A 27,966-nucleotide genomic window follows, 5' to 3' on the forward strand; every position below is an offset into this window, starting at 1 on the left:
TGTTGCATGTTCAGTAAAAACCAACTTAGAGGAAGAGAAATCAACGTGTTCCTGTTTTCAATCTAACACCTTACTGCTGAAATGCATCACTGTGGTCTAAAGATATAAGTGGTCAGGTCACATGTTCAGCAGACAATAGATAACATGGTCTGCATTCATGTAGAGTGTCACGTATGTTAAGTCTGGTCCACAAAGATAGATTCATGTTGTGTTTCTGTATTTTAGTGTTGTGAGAATCAAACAGACAGCATTCATTTTAAACCATACTGATCTGCTGTCATAATCTAATTATACATAAACATCAGCACAGATCAGATGATGGGAGATGAAAAACTTTCAGAAAAATGACCCTGATGGGATTCTTCTTCTTTATACTGTAAACAATATTCATCTGAAGATCATCATGATACTGAAACATAAATAAGTTACATTAAAACAGTTGACATGATAAATACACATCGACCAATCAGAGAGACTCTCTGCACCAACAGGACAAAGCTGAAGTCTGATCAGAATATTCTGATACAGTTATTGATCAGGAGGAAAACCTGAAACTAGGAAACAAACACAACATCATCATAGATGGCTCCTCTGAGAAAAACACACGGCCAGTCAGTCAGTGAGTCAAACGTTTCTCTCCTGCTCCTCCATTTTGTTTCTCTAGTTGTTGAGAGAGAACCAGACAGCTGTCCTGATATAAAACAGCTCTATTATATGAACCTCTGTTATATACTGGACAAGCCACCATGAAGTCCCTGTTTTCACTCTGAGGAGACAATGACTGACTGTTATACTGTGTACATTATAATTTCATTAAAGCATTTTAACTATATGATAAATTTGAGAAGAAACATTCGTAGTGAAACTGTGACTGAGCTCAAAAATGTACACATTTAGTTTATATATCATGCATACTGCATGTCATTGTTCTATGGTTATGCTGTCAGATGTTAAAGAGGACACCATCTCAAGGAGAGACACAGTATGTGAAGGCAGCTGTCTGGTGTTTTGGGGAAAGCAGGAGTCACTGTAATAACGGTGGTGCAGCATTGCTGTGGCAACCACCCACAGATGGGTAACTGTTTCCTCTTCTGTAAAATAACCAATAAGCAATTTCACATGTTGTTGATGCATTTATTATGGCCATTTATGGGCACAGAGTATTCATGGCACTATCTGTGCAGGCTGAAAGGTTACCCACAGAGGAACGTTTCCTCAGAGTGGTGGTGGCATCATGCATCAGACGGTGTGTTGAATAATACTTTGACTCTCCTCGGCCGAGCTTCAATTAACACTTTCAGCATTAGACATCCTGGACTACTGTACACTTTCTCTACTGCTGAGGTTAACCATGGACAAAGTAATCCTCCATAACAAACTGGCATCACAAAGGCAGGATTTCAACAAAACAATGACATGGTAAGTGCAGTTATTTTCATGCCTTACCATGTCTACGTTTGACGAAGTCATAAACAAACTGTGAGCTTTAAAATGAAGATCTAAGACCCAATCAGACAGGTTACGAACTACAGCATCTTGGGGACACAGTGTGGCTGTTTGTTTCTGAGGTGACTTCCGGCTGCATTTGACACAGACGGATGGAGGTTTAAACTATAAGAAAATATATTTCGGGGTAGTGGGAATAACCCTACTCTGTTTAAACTAAGATTAGGGATAATCTACTCTGTGTCCTGTGGAAAGCGTGTGTGTGTGTGTGTGTGTGTGTGTGTGTGTGTGTGTGTGTGTGTGTGTGTGTGTGTGTGTGTGTGTGTGTGTGTGTGTGTGTGTGTGTGTGTGTGTGTGTGTGTGTGTGTGTGTGTGTGTGCTGGTCAGTCTGATTGTTTTATGTACAAGTTCTGTGTCAGGAACAGGTAGACCCCAGCTGTTTTTTATGTGTTTGAATTGAAGCAAGTGAGGTTATTGTTTTTTTAAATTTGGGGTGTTTTTCTCTTTTTGATCAGTGAGAGTCCTGTGGTGGGCAGAGTTGAAGTCTGATCAGCATCTTCTGATACGGTTATTGACGTATTGATCAGGAGGAAAACCTGAAACTAGGAAACAAACATGAGTCAGTCAATCAGTCGGTCAGTCAGTCAGTCAGTCAACAACAAATGAAGCTGACTACAACTGTTTTTCTTCTTCTCTTGATGAGATTCAATCCACAGTATTTAGTCTACAAACTGTTTGCTTTGAGTAACTGAATTTAGTCTCTTTTCCACTTTAAACACACTACAGACTCAATGCTGTGGATTTAGGACACAGTCAGAAAAATGATACAAAGCTGCTAAATGAGTCGAGTGGAGACTCTTCACAGGAGACAATCTTTGACTGAAGTAAGTTTAAAAAGACTCCATGTTAACACATCTGCAGCTAGAGAAACAACAAGTAACTCTGCTGTGTGTCTGAGCTTCAAATAAACCACAAACAAGAAAACTGAAAGTCAACCTGTCTCTCAGTGTGTGTTAAATGTCACGTAGACGATCACCTCAGTGGAACGGTGTTATTTCAGTTGGATGAATCTCACGCTGCAGAGGGGATGTAATACTCTGGACTTTTGGGTCGTCAGAGTCGTTTGACCCAAAACCACAAACACTAAGCTGAAATGTGTTCACTTACAAAAGGCAAGGCAGTTTTATTTATATACAGCATTTCATACACAGTGGCAACTCAATGTGCTTTACATAAAACAAACATTTAACAGAAAAAATTGAAAAAAACATGGAATTTGAGAAATAAAAATAAAACCCAATCATAGTAAACACATACACCCCCCCCCCCCCCCCAACACTGAACACTGGAGAGAAAACAATGAAAATCAGACTTAAAATGGATCAACATACAGATTACAAACTGACAGATGAGTTGTTTGATTAATTTGTGAATTATTGTTTATTTTAAAGCAAAAGTTACTCAACAAAAAACATCTGCATTGAAGAACATATGTAGTTTTTGGTTCCTCCTGCAGCTTCTTAAGATTGTTCAGGAGTCATTCGATAATCTGTGATGATTTCTGAGAGTCTTCAGTTTCATTTTCATTTTATTTATTAGAAGGAAAAAGCAGCAAAGCAATGTGAGAACAAAAGTGGTAAAGGTACGAAACAAGACAGAATAAATGTTAAAAAAGATTATTAAGATTTATTTATATTGGCGGAAACATACTTATTCACTATAGTAATGATCTGAAGGGACATAGACAGAGGTTTCCTTTAGGGGATGAAATACTGACATTCAGTTCTTCTTTACATTAATATTCATCATTAACATTTACATAATATAACATTAATATTACAGTAATCTTAGCATGAAACGGGGCCTTGATCAGCAGCAGATTGTCTTGTCTTCAGGAAAATGTTTCAGCTTTTCAGACAGATGAAAAAACATTATTGTTAGAATGAAAACACACAATAAATGATTTAATAATGACATTTACATTTTATTATCAGCCGTTTGTTTCTTTATTAATTGTTGATACTTTAAAGGTTTGACGGGTTTGAAATGATGTCAAACTAGACATCAGAACTGTTATAAAATGCTTTGCTAAGCTGCTCTTGATGTTCAGTTCAGTGTCTGTAAACTGGATTGCTGCTTTCAGTGTGTGTGATATATATTACAGCCAGCAGGTGGCAGCACAGGAGCTTCTATTTACACAACAGCAGATGATACAGAACCAGCGCTCCTTGTCATTGATCCTAGAGTCTCTACTGGAGGGAAGAACCTTTCTTCCAAAAGATATTCAATGAGATGGTCACATGTTACAGTCCAGGTTACGTAGCCCTGAAGACAAATTCTGATGCCCAAGTCTTTAAGTCTGATTTAAACTGTTTTTCTCTCCTGCGTTTATGACATAAGAACAAACAAAAAAAAAGTGTGATTTATCAGGGTCATTCTTCCTAGTTTTTGATGTTGTGATATTCATTTTGGCCACAAGAGGCTTTAGTGCATCTCTACCAGGCGGGGAGTTCCGGTCCTCTGAAATGATGCCAACGCGGAAGTCTATGATCTTTACTCCGTGTTCTTAATAGGACTAAAAGCATTCAAGTTTTTTCCGGGTGACCAAATAAAGACATGACAGTCATGTTACATAACACGATAACACACAATATATGTGTCTGTGTTTAGAGTGAATGGAAGAATTAAAACATGAATGCTTTTAGTCCTATTTAAAATATGGGGTAGTGCTGCACTTCTGCCTCTTGGGGCTGAAATTAGTATAACAACATTAATCTGTTCTTAAGTCATAAACACTGCACAGAAACCAATTAGGACCAGACTTTAAATGGATCACCAGATTTTTTTAATTTAGATTTAATTGATATTTTAAAGGTTTGAAGAGTTTAAACTGTAGAAGTTCATTGAAGTTGAAGTTAATTATAAAATGTTTTGATAAGCTCTTTGTTCAGTCAGCTGACTCTTTGATTAGATACCAAAAACACAGATACATCGTCATTCAGTTATTTTAATTGTAGCTAATGATTATAATTGTTGTAATCATTCATATTATTACTGTTAGGTTTACTGTCAAATCGTTTTTATGAAGACTGCAGTTCATAAAGCTGTCAGAGCTCAGTACGTATATTTGGCTACTGCATTTTTTTTAAATGATTTACAAATGGCCAATAAAGCATAGTCAGTGAAAAGCGTAATACATAAAGTCCCATCCACACGTGTCCTTGTTTGGATGTTAGATTAAGAAGCTCTAATACTGAGAGGAGCCTCCTGTGCAAACAGCTGGGTCCCAAAGTTCAGCACCGTGCAGCACATAGCCGTCACTGATGATCTGTTCTCAAAGGAAAGCAGGGGCGAAACCAGGGAATCAGTCCGTGAATGAGTGCTGGAAGGTCTGGCATGAAGCAAATGCAAATGACGATCTGGCAAAGACTGAGTTGACAACTTGATTACAGATGGGATTGCAGCTGAGAGTCCAGTGAACAGAGTTAACTGATGAGGTGGCTGATTAGCAGGAGAAGAGCAGAACAGACTTTGACAGAAACTCAAATAAAGTAAAATAACCATCTGAATGTCTCTGTGGGTTCAGTTAACGAGCTACTGATCTCTTTCATTTTCTGAGAAATTAAATTATCCTCTTTCATTTCTCTTTATTCAGAGTTTTGGAATGTGCTTCAAAGTATTCTCAGCATCCAGGAAAGCTCTAAAACTTCTTTTCTCTCAGTTTTATTAGCTTAATCATTCCAGTGTCTAAAACATGTTTGTCTCTTTGTCTGTTCTCAGTCACCAGGAAGTGAAATGATGCTGAACACCCAGAGAGAAAACAATACCCTCAGGGCAAAAAAGACCAGATATTCAAACTGTTAAACACTTTGCCCTCCATGTCTGTAATTCAAATGATGCTTTTATTTGAGTTTCATGGTGAGCAGGTTTATGAGGGAAAATATCATGTGATGTTATGTTGCTGCCTGTCTGTCTTGGTCAGGAATTTAATCCCAATGAACTTTTACTGAAAAAAATGAAGGTAAAATATAAATGATAAATGAACTAAATGGATAATTGAAGAAATAATATTTGCTTGCAGCCTTTACACATATATGCAGAATGCACGACTTTTTGTGGCCTCTGGGGATCTGGACTTCCCTTGTATGACTTTAACAGAACTTGTCTATTTTCTGCTGTGTATACAGTAAAACCCAATTTACAGGAAGTGAAAGCAACGTGTTGCTGTTTTCAATCTAACACCTTACTGCTGAAATGCATCACTGATGTCTTTAGATATAAGTGGTCAGGTCACATGTTCAGCAGACAGTAGATAACATGTTCTGCATTCATGTAGAGCAGTGGTCTCCAACCCTGCTCCTGGAGAGCTACTGCCCTGCATGTTTTAGGTATCTCCTCACTCTAACTCGTTATCAAGCAGCTGAGGCTCGTCAAAGGGCTTGATAACGAGTTGATTATTAGAATCAGGTGTGTTAGAGTGAGGAGATACCTAAAACATGCAGGGCAGTAGCTCTCCAGGAGCAGAGTTGGAGACCACTGATGTAGAGTGTCACATATGTTAGCTCTGGTCCAGAAAGGCTGATTAATGTGTGTTTTCTGTATTTTACTGTCAAAAACAAACAGGATTCATTTCAACAGACTGATCTGCTGTCATAATGTAATTATACATAAACATCAGCACAGATCAGATGATGTGAGCTGAAAAAATGTCCACTTACAATCAATCAATCTTTATTTATAAAGCCCCAAATCACAACAAAGTCATCTCAAGGCACTTTCCACATAGAGCAGGTCTAAACCGAACTCTTCAGGTTTAATTTAAAGAGACCCAACATTCACACATGAGAGAAAAAACTCCCTTTAAACAGGAAGAACCCTCAGAACCAGAACCAGAACCAGACTCACAGTGGGAGAACATCTGCCTCGACCGGTTGGAGTAGAGAGAGAGAGAGAGGAAGGAGAGGAGAGGAGAGAGAGGAGAGAGAGAGGAAGGAGAGGAGAGGAGAGAGAGAGAGAGAGAGAGAAGAGAGAGAGAGAGGAGAGAGAGAGAGAGAGAGAGAGAGAGAGAGAGAGAGAGAGAGAGAGAGAGAGAGAGAGAGAGAGAGAGAGAGAGAGAGAGAGGAGAGAGAGAGAGAGAGAGAGAGAGAGAAGAGAGAGAGAGTGAGAGAGAGAGAGAGAGAGAGAGAGAGAGAGAGAGAGAGGAGAGAGAGAAGAGGAGAGAGAGAGAGAGAGAGAGAGAGAGAGAGAGAGAGAGAGAGTTCAGTGCATCATGGAGGTAGGAGTCCCCCCGGCAGTCTAAGCCTATAGCAGCTTAAACTAGGAGCTGGAAACCTAACTATAAGCTTTATCACAAAGGAACGTTTGAAACCTACTCTTAAACGTAGAGAGGGTGTCTGCCCCCCCCCGACCCAATCTGGGAGATGGTTCCACAGGAGAGGAACCTGATAACTGAAGGCTCTGCCTCCCATTCTACTTTTAGAGATACTAGGAACCACAAGTAGGCCTGCATGCTGTTGAGCGCAGTGTTCTAGTAGGTTCATAAGGTACCTACAAAGTTGTACACTGATGGGACTCTTCTTCTTTACACTGTCTGTAAACATGACTCATCTGAAGATCATCATGATACTGAAACATAAATAAGTGACATTCAAATCTGTTAACTAGATAAAGGAATAAACTGATAAAGTTTCCATGATCCACATCGGAGAGACTCTCTGCACCAACAGAACAAAGCTGAAGTCTGATCAGAATCTTCTGATAGAGTTATTGAAGTATTGATCAGGAGGAACTGAAACTAGGAAACAAACATGACCTCATCAAAGATGGCTCCTCTGAGAGAGACACACATTCAGTCAGTCAGTCAGTCAGTCAGTCAACAACAAATGAAGCTGACTACAGCTGTTTTTCTTCTTCTCTTGATGAGATTCAATCCACAGTATTTAGTCTACAAACTGTCTGCTTTGAGTAACTGAATTTAGTCTCTTTTCCACTTTAAACACACTACAGACTCAATGCTGTGGATTTAGGACACAGTCAGAAAAATTATACAAAGCTGCTAAATGAGTCGATTGGAGACTCTTCACAGGAGACAATCTTTGACTGAAGTAAAGCTAGAAATGAACAGAAAGTTTTAAAACACATCTGCAGTTAGAGAAACAAAAAGTCACACCTTTGCTGTCTGAGCTTCAAATAAAAACCACAAACAAGAAAACAGGAAGTCAACAAGGCTCAGGGTGTGTTCACTGTCACACTGACAGTCACCTCTGTGATCTTTCAGTATGAAGACTCGTGTAGCAAGATGAATGTGATACTGGGGACCCAAAACCACGAAGCACACATGCATCATAACTGCATCATATTTATAAAGTATTGAGTTCAGGTCAGAGCTTCATCTGAACTTTGGTATTTTACATAAAACATACAGAAATAAATACAAACACAGAAATTAAACAATGAACAGCAGTTTGTTGTCACATAAGCTCAGACTGAACTGCTTCCTGATTCAGACAGAGAGAGTGGGGGAGATGCTGCTTTGATAAAAACAGAAGCTTCAAACCACGTTTCTCTCCTGCTCCTCCATTTTGTTTCTCTAGTTGTTGAGAGAGAACCAGACAGCTGTCCTGATATAAAACAGCTCTATGATATGAACCTCTGTTATATACTGGAAAAGCCACCATGAAGTCCCTGTTTTCACTCTGAGGACACAATGAGTGACTGTTATTCTCAAAATTGTATTGAACAATCTCATTGCACCTGGTCAAAGGTGATTACTGATGTGTATACATAGAAAATAAAAAGAGGAATGTGTCTGAAAACAAAATTATTCCAAAGTGCACACCAAAGTGACCTACTGTATGAGGAGTAGTCATTACTTATTTCGGTTTGTTTAGAAATATGCGTATGTGAAACCGAACCGAACCAAAGTCAGTATGCAACATTGTAACAATATGTTGCTGCGGAACAAACAATTGAACTATAGGTCTGAAAAACGCCTTAACTTAGTCACTCAGTCAGTCAGTCAGTCAGTCAGTCAGTGAGTGTTTCAGTCAGTCAGTGAGTGTTTCAGTCAGTCAGTAATTCAGTCAGTCAGTCAGTCAGTCAGTCAGTCAGTCAGTAATTCAGTCAGTCAGTCAGTCAGTCAGTCAGTCAGTGTTTCAGTCAGTCAGTCAGTCAGTCAGTAATTCAGTCAGTCAGTCAGTCAGTCAGTCAGTCAGTCAGTGTTTCAGTCAGTCAGTCAGTCAGTCAGTCAGTCAGTCAGTGTGTCAGTAATTCAGTCAGTCAGTCAGTCAGTCAGTCAGTCAGTCAGTCAGTGAGTCAGTCAGTCAGTCAGTCAGTCAGTCAGTCAGTAAACAACAAATGAAGCTGACTACAGCTGTTTTTCTTCTTCTCTTGATGAGATTCAATCCACAGTATTTAGTCTACAAACTGTCTGCTTTGAGTAACTGAATTTAGTCTCTTTTCCACTTTAAACACACTACAGACTCAATGCTGTGGATTCAGGACACAGTCAGAAAAATGATACAAAGCTGCTAAATGAGTCGAGTGGAGACTTTTCATAGGAGACAATCTTTGACTGAAGTAAAGCTAGAAATGAACAGAAAGTTTTAAAAGACTCCATGTTAACACATCTGCAGTTAGAGAAACAAAAAGTCACACCTTTGCTGTCTGAGCTTCAAATAAAAATCACTAACAAGAAAACAGGAAGTCAGCACGGCTCAGTGTGAGTTCGTTGTCACAGGACTCGTGTAGCAAGATGAATGTGATACTTGGGACTTTGACCCAAAACCACGAAGCACACATGCATCATAACTGCATCATATTTATAAAATATTGAGTTCAGGTCAGAGTTTCATCTGAACTTTGATATTTTACATAAAACATACAGAAATAAATACAAACACAGAAATTAAACAATGAACTGCAGTTTGTTGTCACATAAGCTCAGACTGAACTGCTTCCTGATTCAGACAGAGAGAGTGGGGGAGATGCTGCTTTGATAAAAACAGAAGCTTCAAACCACGTTTCTCTCCTGCTCCTCCATTTTGTTTCTTTAGTTGTTGAGAGAGAACCAGACAGCTGTCCTGATATAAAACAGCTCTATGATATGAACCTCTGTTATATACTGGACAAACCACCATGAAGTCCCTGTTTTCACTCTGAGGAGAAAATGAGTGACTGTTATACTGTGTACATTATAATTAAAACATATTTAAAATATACTATGTTATCTGCTGAAGAAAAAATTCTAGTGAAACTGACTGATCCCCAAATTGTTCACATTTGACTCATCTGGTTTATTGTAACAGAACATTAACTGGACCTCTTAGTACAACTCTTCCCGGCGTTTCACACCAGACTCCACTGTCAAGATTCATGGAACATTTAAATACCTAAAAGTAACTCCTACAGTAATTACTCGTCCAAACTCCTCCACATGTACATTAACATGTACTAAAGTGTCCTTTAGTTGTCTTTAAAATCAAATCTATTATTATTAAAGTAGTGAAACGACACACTGATAGATTCTCGTTATTTACACAGTAAACACGACATGACTGAAGGTCTTCATGACACTAAACAGTCAGCAGGTGAAACAGAACTGCTGACATGTCTGTTATTTTTGAGCTTCTTAATGCTCATTACAAACCATCATCTTTGTACTATCCATATACATATATATATATAGATATATATGTATAGTATTGTCTCCAGAACTCCTTCCATTAATCATATCACTCCTGTTCTTCAACAACTCCACCGGCTTCCTGTCAAATTTCACATAGACTTTAAAATCCTGCTTCACACTTTAAAGGCCATCCACAACCTCGCCCCCCATGATTATTTATTATTATTACTCTATAAGTTTTATCTTCTTATTGATCTGTTTATTTTGTCATTTCATCTATTTTCTTTAACTTACTTTGTTTAATCTTTACTTATAATTCATTTTTCTCTTTTTCTTTTTTTTTTTTTTTTAATTTTCTCTTATTTATTGTACTTGATTTACATTTTCTAAACATTTGTATCATCCTTTTTTCTCTTGCATGCATTGGTATCACTTTTTATCTTTCAATTTGTTTTTTGTTTTTATTTCTTTTCTTTATGTTCTCTCTTGTTCTGTCTCATTATCAGCTGGTCAGTCGACTGTGAAACACTTTGAACTACACTGACTTGTATTAAAGTGTTCTATAATAAAGTTTGATTGATTAATTGATTGGTTTATTGGTTGATTGATGTAACTTCATGTGTAGAAATGCATCACAGTGGAAGGTTTTACTTTGGCCTTTAACAAACTGTGAATTCAATTCAATTCATTTCAATTCAAAGCCTTTATTGTCATTACATGGCAGTACAACGAAATTCAGCTTCTTCTTTTTTTTCAAACACTCTTAAGAAAAAATGTGTAAAAATCATCAGCAACAAAAGGTTTCAGAATGCAAAATGAACTAAAAAATGTTTCTGTCATCACATATATTGATGTATTCAAATATTCACTCACAGTAAATTCAAACAGTAAAACATTTAAATTCATGCTGTAAATATGAACAGTGATTATGAGTGAAAAACAAACTACTACTAATTATAAACATAATCATAACTTGCTTCATATAAAGGAACATTAGAGGAGCGCAGAGCAATGTTCAAAAAGAACAAAAAACAAAAGAGGAAAGAAAAGGAAACAATGGAATATAAAAATAACAATTTCAAAATAGTAAAACTAGTAAATAGTAAAAAAGAAATAGAAAAATAGATTTTACAAAAAGAATAAAATGTATAAATGTATAAAAATCAAGTAAATATATATTTCACTACTTTTATCAACATTATTCTAATAGAAACATTTACATCAGTTTAACTGTAAGATCATCACATAATAAGCAAAGTTACAACATGAGTAAAATATGTTTGATTTATTTCATTGTTTATGAAACTTTAGAAAAAGTCTTAAATTAATCATCAGTAATTTATTGAAGTGCAATAATAAAGATTTTATTTAAACAGTTTTATCTGATTTTAATTAAACTCAACACATCAAATCTGTTTCACATTATTAATTTACATCTGAACACAGAATTCTGTATATTATATTTTTCTCCACGAACTTCATTAAATTTTTACTCATTTACAGACACGTAGAGATATTTATAGTTCAGAGTTTTACTCGTTGAAACATTTCTGATTTCAATCAGAAAAAAGCAGAAAAAAGCAGAAAAAAGCAAATAGAAAAGAAACTTTTCCTCTTTAACAGTTGAGGAATATTCCTGGATGATGAACTTTGTGTCTTTGTTCATATTAAATGTTTTTATTGTTTTTCATTCTAATGAATGAATCTGTGTTGCTGTCAGAGTGCTGCAGTCACATGACTCATAACGTCCAATCAGAGTCACAGAACTGCTGATTCAGCATCTCTGCTCTGGTTTCCTGAACGTTTTACAATTGATTTTATATTTCAATCATTACTTTTAAAGCTCGTCTGTTTCCTCTTTTCAATCTTTGTTAAAAACAAACTTTTTTATAATCGATTTCTCTGAACTCAGTTTATTCTTTTAGTTTTCTCTGTTTCACTAATTCATGCATTAACCTCACTGCTTCTTCTTACTGGATCTACTTTAGTTCACCTTTTTGTCTTTGGAAAGCACTTTGTGACTTCTTCTTTAAACATCAGTATTTATTATTAATCTCATTACAAAGTTTCAGTTTTAATTGTCTTCAAAGTTTTGTTTCTTTTACATTTTGTCTTGATGATTTTTATCTTTGTGATGAAGACCGTCCACCACGATAAGGTGGCAATCCAATGAGGGGTTCAATAAGAAGTCACACCTGAACCTCCCAAAATTACTGAAGAAGATTTCTAGTAAAGATTTCTAGTTTTACTTTAGTTGATTCAGTTTCTGTTGAGTTTTCACATCTGAGTGTCAGAGATGTTATGAGTGATGTTTATAGACCGTTTTCATTCTCTTGAAGCTGCTGAAGAACATCTGGATCATCTAGTCATCACACTTCTTGTAGATCACATAAACAAGAATAGCCAGAGCCAGAGCAGCAACTGTCAGACCTAATCCAAGTTTTACACCCCATGAGCTTCCATCTGTTGGACCTGCAGAGCAGAAACAGGTGTGAGGTATCAGCTGTCAGGTACAGTCCAGAAGTATTTGGACAGTTCCACATTTTAGTGTTAAAGGGTTTTATTTCCCTCACAGTTCTTTCTATACTGATGTAAAAATAGTCACATTAAAGCTGAGACTTTAATGTGGTATCCATTATTTTATTTACAAGTCAATGTGCTGAAGCCTGAAGAACAAAACATGTGGAACTGTGAACATGTGATCATACTCCTGTCCAGATGTGGAACTATCATTTCTCACAACCATAAACTCACCTTCAACAGTCAGGTGGACGATCTTCATGAGTTGAATCTTCTCAGTTCCTTTCATTCCTGCATAGAGACACATATATATTCCATCGTCGCTGCTCTTTACGTTCTTCAGAGTCAGAGACAGGTCACCGTTCTTCATCTCAGTGTCCTTCAGCTGCACCCGGTTCTCATAAGATGGATGTTGCTGTTTTGGGAACGTTTGCCTATTTTCAAATTTGCAGACTGATACATCAGATGTCATCCACTCAACAAGGGTTATGTTGACATAGTTTAGAGCTTCACATGGCAGAGTGACATCATCTCCAGGATTTGCTGTTATCTCTTTTAGTGGGTTTTGGTTCTGTGGGTCTGAAGAACAATAAAAAACATCCAGAGGAGAAAAATCAGCTTTAAAATTCTTCACTTTTTATTTTTCATCATTAAAAGTAAAACAAGTGAATGTTCAGTATTGGTATAAAATGTCATGTTTGTCATTTCAAACTGCTCATAAATACAGAATCTGCTGTTATTATTAATACAGGTGAACTGAACTCTTCTATTTGCACATTCTGTGAGTCATTTCTAACTTCTGAAGGATGAATAAAAGATTAGTTTCACTACATTAGGCAGTTCCATCCATTAGTGTTGTTGATGTAAACATGTGGCAGCTGTACATTATATAGTATATATGAATATAGATGATATGGAAATATGTGAGTCTCAGATGATGAAGCAGAGACAGACTCTGGTTCCTGTGAGTTAAAGCAACATTTTACTCATCAACATCACTCATTTTCTTAAAAGTTTTACTTTAGTTGATTCAGTTGCTGTGGAGTTTTTACACCTGAGTGTCAGAGATGTTATGAGAATTACAAAACTGACAAGAATAACAGAATTACTACAAAATATCCTTAATGTATTTTCTACTTTGAGCTTCTATCTGTTGGACCTGCAGAGCAGAAACAGGTGTGAGGTATCAGCTGTCAGGTACAGTCCAGAAGTATTTGGACAGTTCCACATTTTAGTGTTAAAGTGTTTTATTTCCCTCACAGTTCTTTCTATACTGATGTAAAATAGTCACATTAAAGCTGAGACTTTAATGTGGTATCCATTATTTTATTTACAAGTCAATGTGCTGAAGCCTGAAGAACAAAACATGTGGAACTGTGAACATGTGATCATACTCCTGTCCAGATGTGGAACTATCATTTCTCACATCCACAAACTCACCTTTAACATTCAGGTAGACCATGAAGTTGGGGCTGAAGTTGAAATCAAGAACTCTCTTCCTGCGTCCTCCTGTCTTCTCTTTATAGAGACACTCATACCTTCCTTCATCGTTGCTGCTCACGTTCTTCAGAATCAGAGACAGGTCACCGTTCTTCATCTCATCGTCCTTCAGCTGCACCCGGTTCACATAAGATGGATCCTGGTCTGCTGTCACCACGTGCCCGTCTCGCTTCAAGTAGACTTGTTTCTCAGGGTTAGATCTGCTCCACTCAACTATTGTTATGTTGACGTTGTTTGGAGCTCGACATGACAGAGTGACATCATCGCCAGGTTCTGCTGTTACCTCTTTTATCAGTTGGTCTAAAGAACAATAAAAAAAAACATTCAGAGGAAAAAATCAGAAGGATGTTTACATTTCTTTTGAAAGTAAAATCTGACTGACTGGTGAGTCTTGTGTGGTTGTATATTATTATAAAGTAGCCCTAGCAATTTTTTGAAGTAACCTAGGAAGTAAATTTTAACAGGTGTGTTATAGTCTACTTTGGGGGTTATTAATAGGCCTTGCGATCTCCAATACTGTGAGCTCAAACTGAAAACAACACAATTCACAAACCACAGTAAAACAACGTAAGGGTAGAGTACAGTGTGTGTGTTTGGGTAAGGGTGGGGTGGGTCTAGGGTGGGGTGGGGGGCCCTCCAGGAAGCTTATGTATGGGGGCCCAGAATTTGGTGCTACACCCCTGCTGCTCACACAGGTCATGGCAACACATATTAAAAGAAGCAATTTTCAGGGTATAAGGGTTTAGGTAGACAATTCAAATTAGCTCAATTAGCGGATGACACAACAATTTTTCTGTCCAACCAAAATGAACTCGACACAGCTGTTCATTGCATCAGGGAATTTTCTGAAGTTTCTGGTTTGACAATGAACCTTAGTAAATCTGTGCTGTTTCCCCTTAAACACTGTTATATGCTAGAATTGAGTGAGATTCCTGTTAAACAAACTGTGACATACCTGGCTGTAGTACTTGACAAAAATGAAAACAGGTGCTCAGAGGTAAACTTTAAACCAATAACTCAACAAATAAAAAGAAAATACCATATGTGGTTAATGAGGGATTTAACCTTAAATGGCCGAACGCTATTATCTAAAGCTGAAGGAATATCAAGATCTGTATATTTGTTTCTAGCACTAGAAAAATGCCTGCAGTAGTCTCTAAGAAACTAGATCACATTTTATTTAACTTTATCTGGAAGAACAGGTGTCATTTCTTAAAAAAAATATATTTTGTGTAACGCCAAGAGGGATGGTGGCTTGGATGTGTTAACTTTTGAAACATTAAATAACTCTTTTAAGATTAACTGGTTAATTAACTTAAGCAGACAGAAGAACAACTTCTGGAACTCTTTTCTCATACATGTATTTAAATCATTAGGCGGAATACAGTTTTTGTTGAAATGTAACTACAAAGTTGGAAAGCTTTCTGTCAAACTTTCACAAACAAGCTCTGCTGGCCTGGAAACTGATCTACAAACATAACTTCTCACCAACCAGTTACTATATTTGGAATAATGAACACATCCTTTATAAAAACAAATCACTGTTTTATAAGGATTGGGTGGAGCATGGAATTTTATTAGTTAATCAACTTATTAACAACCGAGGTTTTTTACTTTCTTATGGAGAATTCTTGTTAAAATTTCAGTTGCCAGTTACGCCGAAGAAATATGCTGTGATCTTTGATGCACTACCACAGGGGGCGCTGCAGCTTCTGAAAGGGACTGAAAGAAATACTGCTGTTGCAGAAAATTATAAATGTGAGATTTTTGTTGGCGAAGTAGACATTACAAAAAAATCCTGCTCTAACAGATATTTGAGAAGCTGCTTACAATCAATGATTCTGCCTAGAGGTCAAATGTATTGGTCTGCACAATTTGGAGAGGTTAACTGGCATAAAGCGTGGCTGGTTGGTGACAAATTCTGTTTTAATAACAAGGTGAAAGAAGTCTCGTTTAAAATATTACATCAAATCTACCCTGCAAAGAAAACACTTGAAAGATTTAAAATGGACATTGAATATTTGTGCGATTTCTGTGGACTTGAAGATGAAACCATTGCTAACTTATTCTATCAATGTACGTACGCTAGAACCTTTTGGAAAGATGTTCAGCATTTTGTACAAGAGAAAACAGGAAGAACGATCAGTTTCCAGGAAAAATTATTTTAATTTACTTTGATGACCGGACGGTAGACAAAGATTTGTGTTTCTTCTGTCAATTGATCATGAGTTTGAGGACATTTCACATCCATAAAAACAAATGGGACAAATCTAAACCAAACATTTTACTCTTTCGACAAGAACTGCACCGTTATGCTGTCACAATCAAGGACATTAGAAATAAGAAAGCTGCTAAAACATACGATATTATGGAGAAATTCTGTGGAAATGACCTGTAAAGTATTTTTGCTGCCTTTTGTTTATGACACTGTTTTGTTTGTACCTCTGCACCCCCTATATGTTTGTAAGTATGTAAGGTTTGTGTGTCGCACAATACATTGAAAAAATAAATAAATAAATAAACAATTCTAGACAAGCGTGCAGGCACACGCTGTGTAATGTTTGTGGAAATCAAATAGCGAGGGGTTATTCGTGGTGCGAACGCAGCGGACGCCTGTGTGCAGCTCGTCTCAGTGTACAAATAATTGCGGCAAGCAGGAAAAAAAAAGTTTTTTTGACGAATTGAAAAAGTTGTTTTAGAAAGGCTAAACACCAATAAATATGGATTGAATCAGATAATTTAGTTAGGTAAAAATGTGTTCTGAATTTAGGAAATGATTACATACATTTTTTTCCAATAAATATAAACTTTTGAACTTTACAATGCTCTTTTGCGGAGTTTTGGACAAATGGCGTCTTCCCCTGCAGGCGTCAGTGCAACGGACCCTACCCTGGATGAATGAATTCAAGAAGAAATGGATCTATAATGTCAGAAGGTTAATAATACATATGAGACACAATTTAAATTCTACCTCAACTTTACAACTTTACAAGTATCTGACAACCATTTTTGGATTTGTTTTTTTGATTCACAGCTATACAGTGTATTTTTCAGATGATAGACGGGTAAAGTATCCCATGGGATGGAAGATCCTCTTTTCCTCGTTGGTTTATGAAAAGTTATTTTTAAAACACTGGAAAGACAAACATGCACCGACCCTGCAGGAATGGAAAGGATTAATGAAGTACCTTCTCAACCTAGAGAAAGCATGTTTGAGGATAACAATACAAAACAACAGTTTGTGAAAGTTTGGCAGGATATTAATGAAGCCTTATAAGAACTTGGTAAACTAGCCGAGACGTAGGGATAGGATATGTGAAGCAGGATTGGGAATCTAGTATGTATGGAAGTGTGGACGTAAATGTTGACGTGTTAGTGGTAATGGTGGGCGTAAAAATGAAAGAGTGGATGTGGAGTTATAAAAAAAAATGAATTTTGGGGTAGACATGCTATTTCCTTGTTTTTAAAAATAATTATAAAGGGAAAAAAATGAAATTCTAATAAATGTGAACATTTATTCAACAACCACGGAATCTGCGAAATGTTGTAGTTATGTGTTATAGGCGTTAACGCGTGTGTCACTATTGTACAAAAGCCACACTTCAAACGCCTTAACGTGTTAACGTCTTAACGACTTAAATATGCTAAACAGTCTCATCGTTTTCTCCTGGAAATACATGCACTGCTTGAATTGTGAAGCGAAGCAGATATTAAACTCAAAATTCGTCATCATAAAGTAAATGATTATTTGTACGTTGAGACGAGCGTGCACACAGGCTTCCCATGTGTTCGCACGTGGCATGACATTTATCACCCGTCACCTTTCATTATTTACTATTCTCGCCTAGCTGCGCTGACACACACACACACACACACACACACACACACACACACACACACACACACACACACACACACACACACACACACACACACGAACATCTTACCTGCAGAGGCAGACTGCAGTAGACAGAAGAACAGTAACAGCACAGAGATGAGTGAAGCAGCCATAGAACCAGAATCTGCTGTTTCCAGTTATTTTGTAAAATAGACTCAGCACAGAAGTCCTCAGGTTAAGTCCAGTTTAGTCGTACAGTAAAATGAGTGTGAGAAGGTTTCACAAGCTGACAGAAACTACAATAAATGAAAATCCAGGTTTAAGTTGTGAATTAATTCAGTCTACAACTGGTGCAGTAGTTTAGATCTGGACTGATGTTCTCTCCTCTGATGATGTGAAGGTGAATTAAACATTACAAGCAGGAACTCTCTTTAATTGTTGAGTGCAGCAGGGCGGTCCTAACTGCTGCACACTGCATCAGACTTCCTGTAAGTTATCAGGTTTATTTTTACTGTTTCTGTCACAACTTCAGTTTAATAATCACTTATTTCCATATCGGTCCTGGATACAAATAATAATAGAAATAAAGAAGGACATTTAAAAATGAACTGTAAAACAATAAATATATTCGCACATCTCTTTTCATTTGCTGTAGTAAACTTCACACATACACACTAAACACTGTGTATGCAAAACATTCAAATCTACTTTATAAACCATAAACCATTTCCAGTATTTTTGGTTTTCTAACTGACACATACATTAAACTGTTTCAAACTACTGATTTCACCACATGTTCAGAGTTAAAAGGAAACATTTCTGCAGCTGATGCAGAGAAGAAATAGTTTGGTTTGAGGTGAATTACAGACCTAAAAAATCAACATGATCAATGACTTACTACAGAAAAAACAGACAGAATAAACACTGATCAGTGATTGATTCATATTTATCATTTACATTTATTATACTGTTAAGAAACAAGTAAAAACGGTTCCAGACCAGTACCAATACCCAGGGACGCCGCAACGGGGCAGGCAACCCAGGCAATTGCCTAGGGCCCCGAGCTGAAGGGGGCCTCGAGGGACGGCTGACGTCAATGACAAAATAATGGAACTGCTTTAGACGCTGCAACGACAACGCATCGAAATGCCCCGCACAGGGCCCTTTCCGAGTTGTCACTGGCTAGCTGCTAGTAGGGGGGGGGCCGACAGACGGCTGATATCGCTCCATATCAGCGACACAACTTGAAACCACCGTAGACACTGCAATGAAATGTCGGGAATCTCCCTAATGGGGCCCCCCTACTAGCTGGCATTGTCGTGCGGTCCCTGTTAAACACACAGATGAAAAAATGAAGCGAACATATCTCTCTGGGCACACGAATATATATATATATATATATATATATATGATTTATTTTATATGTTCATTGTTTAATAAAAGATTTCTCTACTGATCCGTAGTCCTGGACTTCATTCATCATTATTCAGTGGGGCCCCATGGTCCTTCTTGCCTAGGGCCCCCAGGGGGTCTAGAAACGCCCCTGCCAATACCAATACAAATGTGTATACAAAAGTATTCTGATACTTTACTGTAGTAAAAGTACCAATACACCAGTGGGGGCTGGAGCCAGTCTTAGTTGGCATTAAGTGAGAGGCAGGGTAAAGCCTGGAGAGGTCACCAGTCAATCACAGGGATGACATATAGAGTCACCAATTAACTTGTGAGTACCCACAGGGAGGGGTCCGACCACCTCTGTCCTCTCATAAAACCCCCAGGCTAGCTCAGTACATCCTGTGTGTACTGAAGGTTTTTAGATTTGAGGCAGTTTCTCCTATAACACTAGATGTCACTAAAGAAGTGTTTACCAACCAGCAGGATGACAGAATTATCACTTAAACCTCCTGACTGGTTCCTTAAACAGTGCACGTTCTGTACAAATACAAACTGAATCTGTGCTGGTATTAAGTACCTGAAATACAATATTAAACTGATATTACAACACAATCAGATTCTTTGGGTTTTCTATCTTTTTCTTATTGTCAACTAATTGTATACTAATGTCCCTTGGCAAGCAAATAGACGTCAGCTGGTTTTGTTGTAACCCAATTATGCACAGTAACATAGGTAACTGTGGGCCGTAGCCAACGCCAAAGTAACAAACGCCTACCGTTAGTCCTGAGCTAATCCCTCATAACATTGACTGACCCTCAGTCCCTTAGAGGCAAAACTATAGACCCCAGCCAGTTCACACCTAATCACATGTTGTTGACTCTGTTGTTGTTCCAAAACTATTAAAAACACATCAGTGAGCCTCATCGCTGCACTGGGTGACATGTATGTCCTTTAATTATTTTACAGCCTTGTTTTTTGGCTTTAAATTTAAACACAAGACCTATGAAGGAAGGGTAGTGTTATAGATCATGTTTTTGTGGTTAAAAACACAGACGCTGACAGACGCTCATGTTGCTCTTTATTTCCCTTCAGCTGGACCACATGCATGAGAACCAGCATCAGTGTGACCTGAGCTGCAGATCAGGACGTCCAACTGTCAACACTGTTCAGACAGAAACCTTCATGTTGTGGTCAGCATAGGTGACATTTATCAGTTTGTCCTGATAATGTTTATTATATTATTATAATATACTAGAACAATTCGCCCGTTGGGCGCTGCAGCACCTGTTTACTTGCCAAAAGACACGCTCTTAGATTAAAGCAGTGAGAAAAATGTATGTTTGTATATGAAGGTCACAGTAAGTATGTGTCCCAAACACACTTGGGCCATGGCAACACACACACACACACACACACACACACACACACACACACACACACACACACACACACACACACACACACACACAAACACACACACACACTGATGAGGCACAGAGATAAAGTGAAGGAGATAAATGTATGTGACTATATATAAGGTAAAGAGTAAAAAAGAAACCAAAAGGAGAACTTGCCATACAAAGTTTTAGGGATTGTTGACAGAAGATATGTACATCTTTATATATAATTTATATAATACATGCAATTATATGTTTCCCAAGGGAACATAACAGCAGTGCAGGAACTAAAGGACTAAATCCATGTGAGGTGTATCAAATGGAACTGCATGTGTGACTTGGTGTGGAGCTGTCCATGCTCTTCTGAAGGTTTGATTCCTCTTTCTGGTTTTGTCTGTTGTTTTCCACTGCTGAGCTGCCATTCATCGTTGACCTTAAAAGTCAGAATGTTGTCTGTAATTAGTTAAACATAACCAGGAGCCACATGTTGGTTAACCCTTTAATGTCTGAAAGGGTTAATTGGAAAGTATGAGTACCTGTAGCTGCAGGTGTCTCCAATGATCTCTTCAGTCTCATTTACTGCTGACTGTCCTCACAGCACTCAGCTGAAAAGTTAATATTTCAATTGTGGCTTTTATGCAGTTGACTAAATGATAATTTATGAGTGTAATAGAGTCAGTTAGTAGTTTGAAATGAGATCCACACAACCAAGCTTAGTTAGGCCATGTGTGAATAAGATTGTGTATGTAAAGCAGAAAGTATGAGTACCTGTAACCTGAGGTGGCTCCAATGTCTTCTTCAGTCTCTTTCGCTGGCGATGGTTCTCACAGCGCTCAGCTGAAAAGTAAATATTAAAGTGCTTTTTTATGCAGTTGAGTAAATTATGTAGAGGCAGATATGTGTGCATCATAGTAAAATGTGAGAACAATAAGAGAGATGAAAGGTCAATAGTTGTACTAGTTGGGGATGTCGCAACAAGCATTTTAAGGAGTTGTTTTTACCATATCGATATCCCCAAGGAAGATCAGGAAGCCAACACTTACGAGAAAGTTGTTACGCTTACAGGAAACTGAATCTTGGCTGGAACACGTTGGGTCAGTTTGACCTGACACACACACAATAACAAATGACACCGACACGCCAAACAATAGTATAAAGTGTATGAAGAGCTGTTCTTCATTGTTTCTTGGATGTACGTTGTTGGTGTCTGCTATGTTTGCTACATCTTCAATAAAGTCCCAGTTGGCTGTTCGACGACTTCTGTTCTCAGTCTCTTACTTTAAAGGTTACTGAAGTTAAGTAATCAAGTAATTATCTTAAAATTATAATCCATGAGTGTAATTGAGTCAGATAGTTGTTGTTGTTGAAATTAGATCCACACAACCAAGGACATGTTAGGCCATGTGTGAATGAGATGGTGTATGTAAATGAGAATTGTTATTGAGTTGCTGTGGGATGAATTAGTTAGATAGGTATTTTATTAGCATTTGTACATTAATTGAAATATATGCATATAGAGGCATGAAAGGGTTAATCAGAAGGTTTGAGTACCTGTAGCCTCAGGCCTCTGCTGTCTCATTCTGTGGCTATTGTCCTCACAGCACTGCTGAAAAGTCAAGACAGTTTGTTTAAATGAGATAATGCATGATGACACACCACTGTTTAATAAAGTCAATATATATTGATAATGGGATTTATGCAAAATGTTTATATAGGCTATGACACACAGACTCAAATGTAATATAGTAGAGCCAATGCATGAAAAGGTTAGGCTTTTCATGCATAATCACATTGTGAAGTATGATCTAGTTGCTAATGAAACAGTCACATGTTAAAAACAAAAATCTAAGTAATAATTTCTATATCTTGGTAAGGATGGGCAATGATAGAGGAAAATGTGAACACTCATTACCTCAGAAAAATGTAATATTTTATGCAAGTATTGTCTGAAAATATATATTTTTATTTTTATGGTGTTACACCAAAATCTGTGACCATCAGAAATGGTGACCTGTGTTGCTGCTTATAAACCTAAAGTTCACCTTAACCTCAGTGGAGACCTCACGTCCCTCCCTAATCTAATACACAGTTGAAAAGGAAATGTGTTGATTGTTGATATACATATACTTTATAGATATAGTGACTGTTTACTTTGCAGCTTGGCTGTTTAGTGATAACCAACATGAATGCAGCCTCTTGTAAAAAATGAAGATCAACTGCCACCTGCTGGCTGTAATTTTTATCACACACACTGGTAGCAGCAATCCAGTTTGAAGGCACTGAACTGAACAGTTAATAGAGAAACAAACAGCTGATAATAAAATGTAAATGTCATTATTAAATCATTTATTGTGTGTTTTCATTCTAACAATAATGTTTTTTCATCTGTTTGAAAAGTTGAAACATTTTCCTGAAGACAAGAGAATCTGATCAAGGCCTCGTTTCATAAACACATCTTCATGCTAAGATGAAGGTAATACTAATGTTATATTATGTAAATGTTAATGATGAATATTAATGTAAAAAAGAATTGAATGTCAGTATTTTCATCCCCTAAAGCAGGGGTGTAAAACTCATTTTCACCAAGGGCCACATCAGCATAATGGTTGCCCTCAAAGGGCCACATGTAACGGTAAGACAGTTTAAATGTAACTAAATGTAACCAAATGTAATGTAAAATAAACTACTCCTTAATGTTAAATAACTCTGAATGTATTACTTATTCAAATTACAAATATTACATATGCATTTGCATAGATGTAAAAAATAAAAAAATAAAAAAGTTTACTAGTTGCTCTGTTATAACATAAATCCTTTTAAATTGTCAGGTTAAGAAACCCACATTACTCCATCAATCAATGATCAAACTATCCAAGTGAATAAAGAAAAACATCATCCAACACTAGTTATGACATTAACTTTATTCAAAACCTTTGGGTCACAGTTGAGAGGGGCAGAATAACAGAATAAGTACAACCAACAATTGTGAGCTGCTAAGAACATGTGTGACAGATGTAGCATTTTACAAAAACAAATGGCTGCACACAGCCTTGCAGATTTGTCTGCATATAAACACACAAACCTGTAAACACTAAATACATTGCTACACATATAAAGTAGTATATGTAATAAACTCAAAATAACAAAATCAGGGTTGTCTCAATTCACAACTATATTGGTCAAGTTTTTAGGTGAAGTTGATGAGGAGATGCTCCCTGTCCTTGAACACACCAAGTGGATCCCCTCTCCACCATCCTCATCCATTGATCATGTTCTGAAAATAACAAACAAAACAAAATGCAAGCACAATCATTAAATTGCACTCAGTTAAACTATTCTTCTTCTTGGTTGAAATACATGTTATCATATTTTAATTAGGTTTTAAAAAATGCTTACCTATGCGTTTTCTGGCCGGATGTCTGACACCGTTTTTCCGTGACCAGTGTGTCAATGTCTGTTTTAGGTCTTGTGCTGAGGCAATCCGTAGAACAGCGTGGAGGTTATCATCAGTGATGCGTGATATGTGCTTGTTTTTGTTTAGATTCATTAAGGAAAACATCTGTTCGCACAGATAGGTGCTCCCAAACATAGACAGAACACAGGCAACATGAAGTCGAAGCTGTGGCATCAAACCAGGGGGCAGCAGACGGTAAAAGTCCTGGATTGCAACATCCTGGTACTTTGCTCTGTTTGGTAGCTAACTGAGCACATGAAAAAGTACCGAGAAACGAGGTTGAGATGCTCTGACAAACAGGAAAGTGGACAAGATTGTCCTGTTTCACTTGGTACATCCATAGGTCAAGTTTATGCTGGAAAGCGGTGATCATGTCGGACATCTGCGGGATGACTTGTTTGCGTCCCTGCAGCTTCTGATTCAGTTGGGCGAGATGCTCGTTTATGTCACACAACATAGCAAAGTCAAACAAGCCAGTTTGGATCTGACAATTCAGACAAGGGTTTTCCTTTACTCTGCATGAAAAGAGCAATGTCCTCCCTTAGCTCAAAAAAAAGGTTTGAGGACTTTGCTCCTACTCAGCCCCCGCACTTCTGTATGATACGGCACGTCTCCATACTCCGAGCCCATCTCCTGAAAGAACAGCTGGAACTGACGGTGGTTCAGGCCAGGCGCCCGAATCAGTTTTCATGACCGTGGTCACGATATTATCCATCCCCAGCACCTTCCCACACAAAGCTTCTTGATGGATAATGCGATGATACGTTATCAGAGGCGTGTGACAGTTAATTTTTTCCATTTTCTCCTTCATTAGTCCAACCAAGCCCGCTTTTCCTCCACACATTGCAGGAGCACCGTCTGTAGTTAATCCTGCCAACTTTTCCCAGGGCAATGCATTTTTATTCATGGACTTCTCCACTTCATTAAAAATGTCCCGTCCCGTTGTGGTCCCATGCATGGCAGCTAGAATCAACAGCTCCTCAGTGACAGAGAGGTCCAACTTAACGCCTCTAATAAAAATGGATAGCTGCGCTGTATCCGTGTTGTCTGTGCTTTCAGCTAATGAAAAAGCTATGTAGCTGCGTGTCTCTTCGGCCAGCTGTGTTGCCAGATTTCCTGTTAGTTCCGTAACTCAGTCCGCGATGGTGTTTCTTGATAAACTGACATTTTTAAAAGTCTGTATCTGGTCGGGACACACCTGGTCACAGACCTTCAGCATGCACTGCTTCAAGAAGGCACCATCTGCAAAAGACTTTGAAGCTCGGGTGATTTCTTCAGCCACAATAAAGCTAGCTTTCACTGCTGCAGTGATTTTGGTTGTGGATTTCATGAACACATTCTGCTGCAATCGTAGTTTGCCTTTTAATTCTTGGACAATTTGTTGTTTTTCTGGAAGGCTAAGTTTGGCATACTTAGCTCCGTGTTTGGTGTCAAAATGCCGACATAGATTGTACTCTTTGACAACTGTTTGGATATGAGCTATCTCTACTTGCTAAATCTTACACTATGTGTTAGCTCAGTCCGTGTGGTCGTTAAATGAAAGAATAGGAGAAGATGAGCGGTCTCAACAGGCTATTTTATTTAGCAGTAAATGAATAAAGCGTACAGAGCTCTGGGTCGAGATCTTCCTATCCCTGACGAACAACAGTGTTTGTCAGTTCATGAAGTCTGACCTACTATGCTTTCCCTGACCCATTTTATACACAATACAGAATGTTTATGCAATGTGTGAGGTGTTGTCTCCTCCTGATTGGCTGTTGATCTGACTCCATCCTCCATCTTCTCACATTCCAGGATATGTGACTTTCCTGTGGCCTCCTTAAACAGGTGTAATAGTGTGTGACTTCCATGTGACCCCCTTCCTCTGAAACTACACAATCACAAGACATCCTGTGGGGTTTTTTAAGGGTTAGTTCTGCATCGTTTAACACAGGATTGTCAGGGCTATGACTGAATGTTTGACCCCGATCTCCTGTTAATAATAAACCTTTAACATATACAAGTGGGACGTGTCAACGGTGGTTTCGTTCTTCATCAACACATCAAGAATCTACCTATTAAATTACACTTCAGGGTAAACTGTCTTCAATACTTTTCTACTGTCATTTAGGGTGCATTCATAACAATAGCCCCTGAGATAATGATGATGACTTCCTAATCATTATTGATTGAGAGAAGCACTGTTCTGTCTTTACCCCTGCAATGTGATAATCATGTCTTTACCAAAGGTCAACTGTCTTCCAGCTGGGATGCATTCTTATTACACAACAAGCTTACTGCTTTCAAATTGTTACACATAGGACCACATATTTATATGAAACAAACAATAAAGTAATTAATCCCCTTATCTGATATTTTAGCAGTGGCCAGTTCATAGCATATATCTACACAACCGACAGTGCCTCATAACCAGGTGGGGAGTTCCGGTCGTCTGAAATGATGCCAACGCAGAAGTAACTTAAAGCTGCATTCTATCAAAAGGCCACCAGGGGGCGACCGTTTTGGTGTCAAAAGGACTTCCGTCTCTATACAAGTCAATGGAGAATTCACCAACTTCTCACTTGATTTCTAACCTCAGTAAACGTTTTCAAAATGTGTTTATGGTCTCAATCGCTAGTTTAAAGCCTTCTTCAATGCAGTATGACGTTCATTTGGGACATTTTGGCCTCCCTGATTTTATATGTGACGATAAAGCAGGGTATGCATTAGGGCGTGGCTACGTCGTGATTGACAGGTTGATTGGTTCACAGGTTCAGGAGGGCGCCTCATGCTCCTCCTGATGCTCATATAAGTAGAATCCGTGTTTTTATTTTTCCCAGCATGCACCGGAAATTTTCAAGATGGTGCTGCTCAGATCCGAAACTATTCGCTTCCAAACAGCAGTCCACAAACCAATGGGTGACGTCACGGATGTTATGTCCATTTTATATACAGTCTATGGTATTAATACTTCCCCGGTTACATACAGATGTTCAAACTTGTGTTGAACTTCTATTGTTTCTATATTTTGTGCGGACTCGCATCCAACTGCTGAAACATGTATGAAATACATCTATCCAACATATAACAGTAGTTTGTCCAAGTGGTGTTGCCGTAAGTAGCTGTCCAAGATGGTCGACGATGGAGGATGCTACTGCGCATGTGTGACTCACATCGGGTACCGACTCACATCGGGTATGTCACTACCCGATGTGAGTCACTTTAGTCCTATTAAGAAGATGGAGTAGAGATGCACTACAGCCTCTTGTGGCCCAAATGAGTATTACAACATGAAACACTTGAAAAATGATCCTGATAAATCAATTGTCAAAACCTTTTTTCTCCTGTTCTTAAGTGATAAACACAGGAGAGAAAACAGTTCAGATCAGACTTTGAAAACAGATCAACAGATTTTTATTTCCCTCACTTCCCTTCAGGGCTTCCTAACCTGGACTGTAATGTGAGACCACCTCCTCATTTCAACAGAGAAAATACAACAATTATTTAATCAAGCAAACGATTATTTTACTGTTTCCTTAATTAACTGATTAATATTTCCGTCTGAAATGTTTTAATGTCCCACAGTGATGTTTTGTGTTCAACCACCAGTCAGAAGCAGCAGATGGCTCCTCAGTAAACACAGAGGAGCTTCATCACCTTCTTCACAGGAGACCAGGCAGAGGTGGAAGAAGTACTCTGATACTTTACTGCTGTAAAAGTACCAACACAGCAACGTCATAATACTCCATTACAATTAAACGTTCTGCATGGAAAATCCTACTAAGGTTTGTTTTAGGTTGTTTAAGTTTTC

General features: G+C 37.9%; 1 protein-coding gene and 1 pseudogene across 1 annotated transcript in view; one reads left to right on the forward strand and one right to left on the reverse strand.

Annotated features, from left to right (window-relative positions):
- Positions 1–27,966, forward strand: part of LOC134006258 (uncharacterized) — a 232,030-nt gene that overhangs the window by 201,581 nt on the left and 2,483 nt on the right. The window lies entirely within an intron of this gene.
- Positions 13,726–27,894, reverse strand: LOC134006263 (general transcription factor II-I repeat domain-containing protein 2-like; annotated as a pseudogene).

Source organism: Scomber scombrus, chromosome 23 (assembly GCF_963691925.1).
Source record: "Scomber scombrus chromosome 23, fScoSco1.1, whole genome shotgun sequence".
NCBI classification, from domain to species: domain Eukaryota; kingdom Metazoa; phylum Chordata; class Actinopteri; order Scombriformes; family Scombridae; genus Scomber; species Scomber scombrus.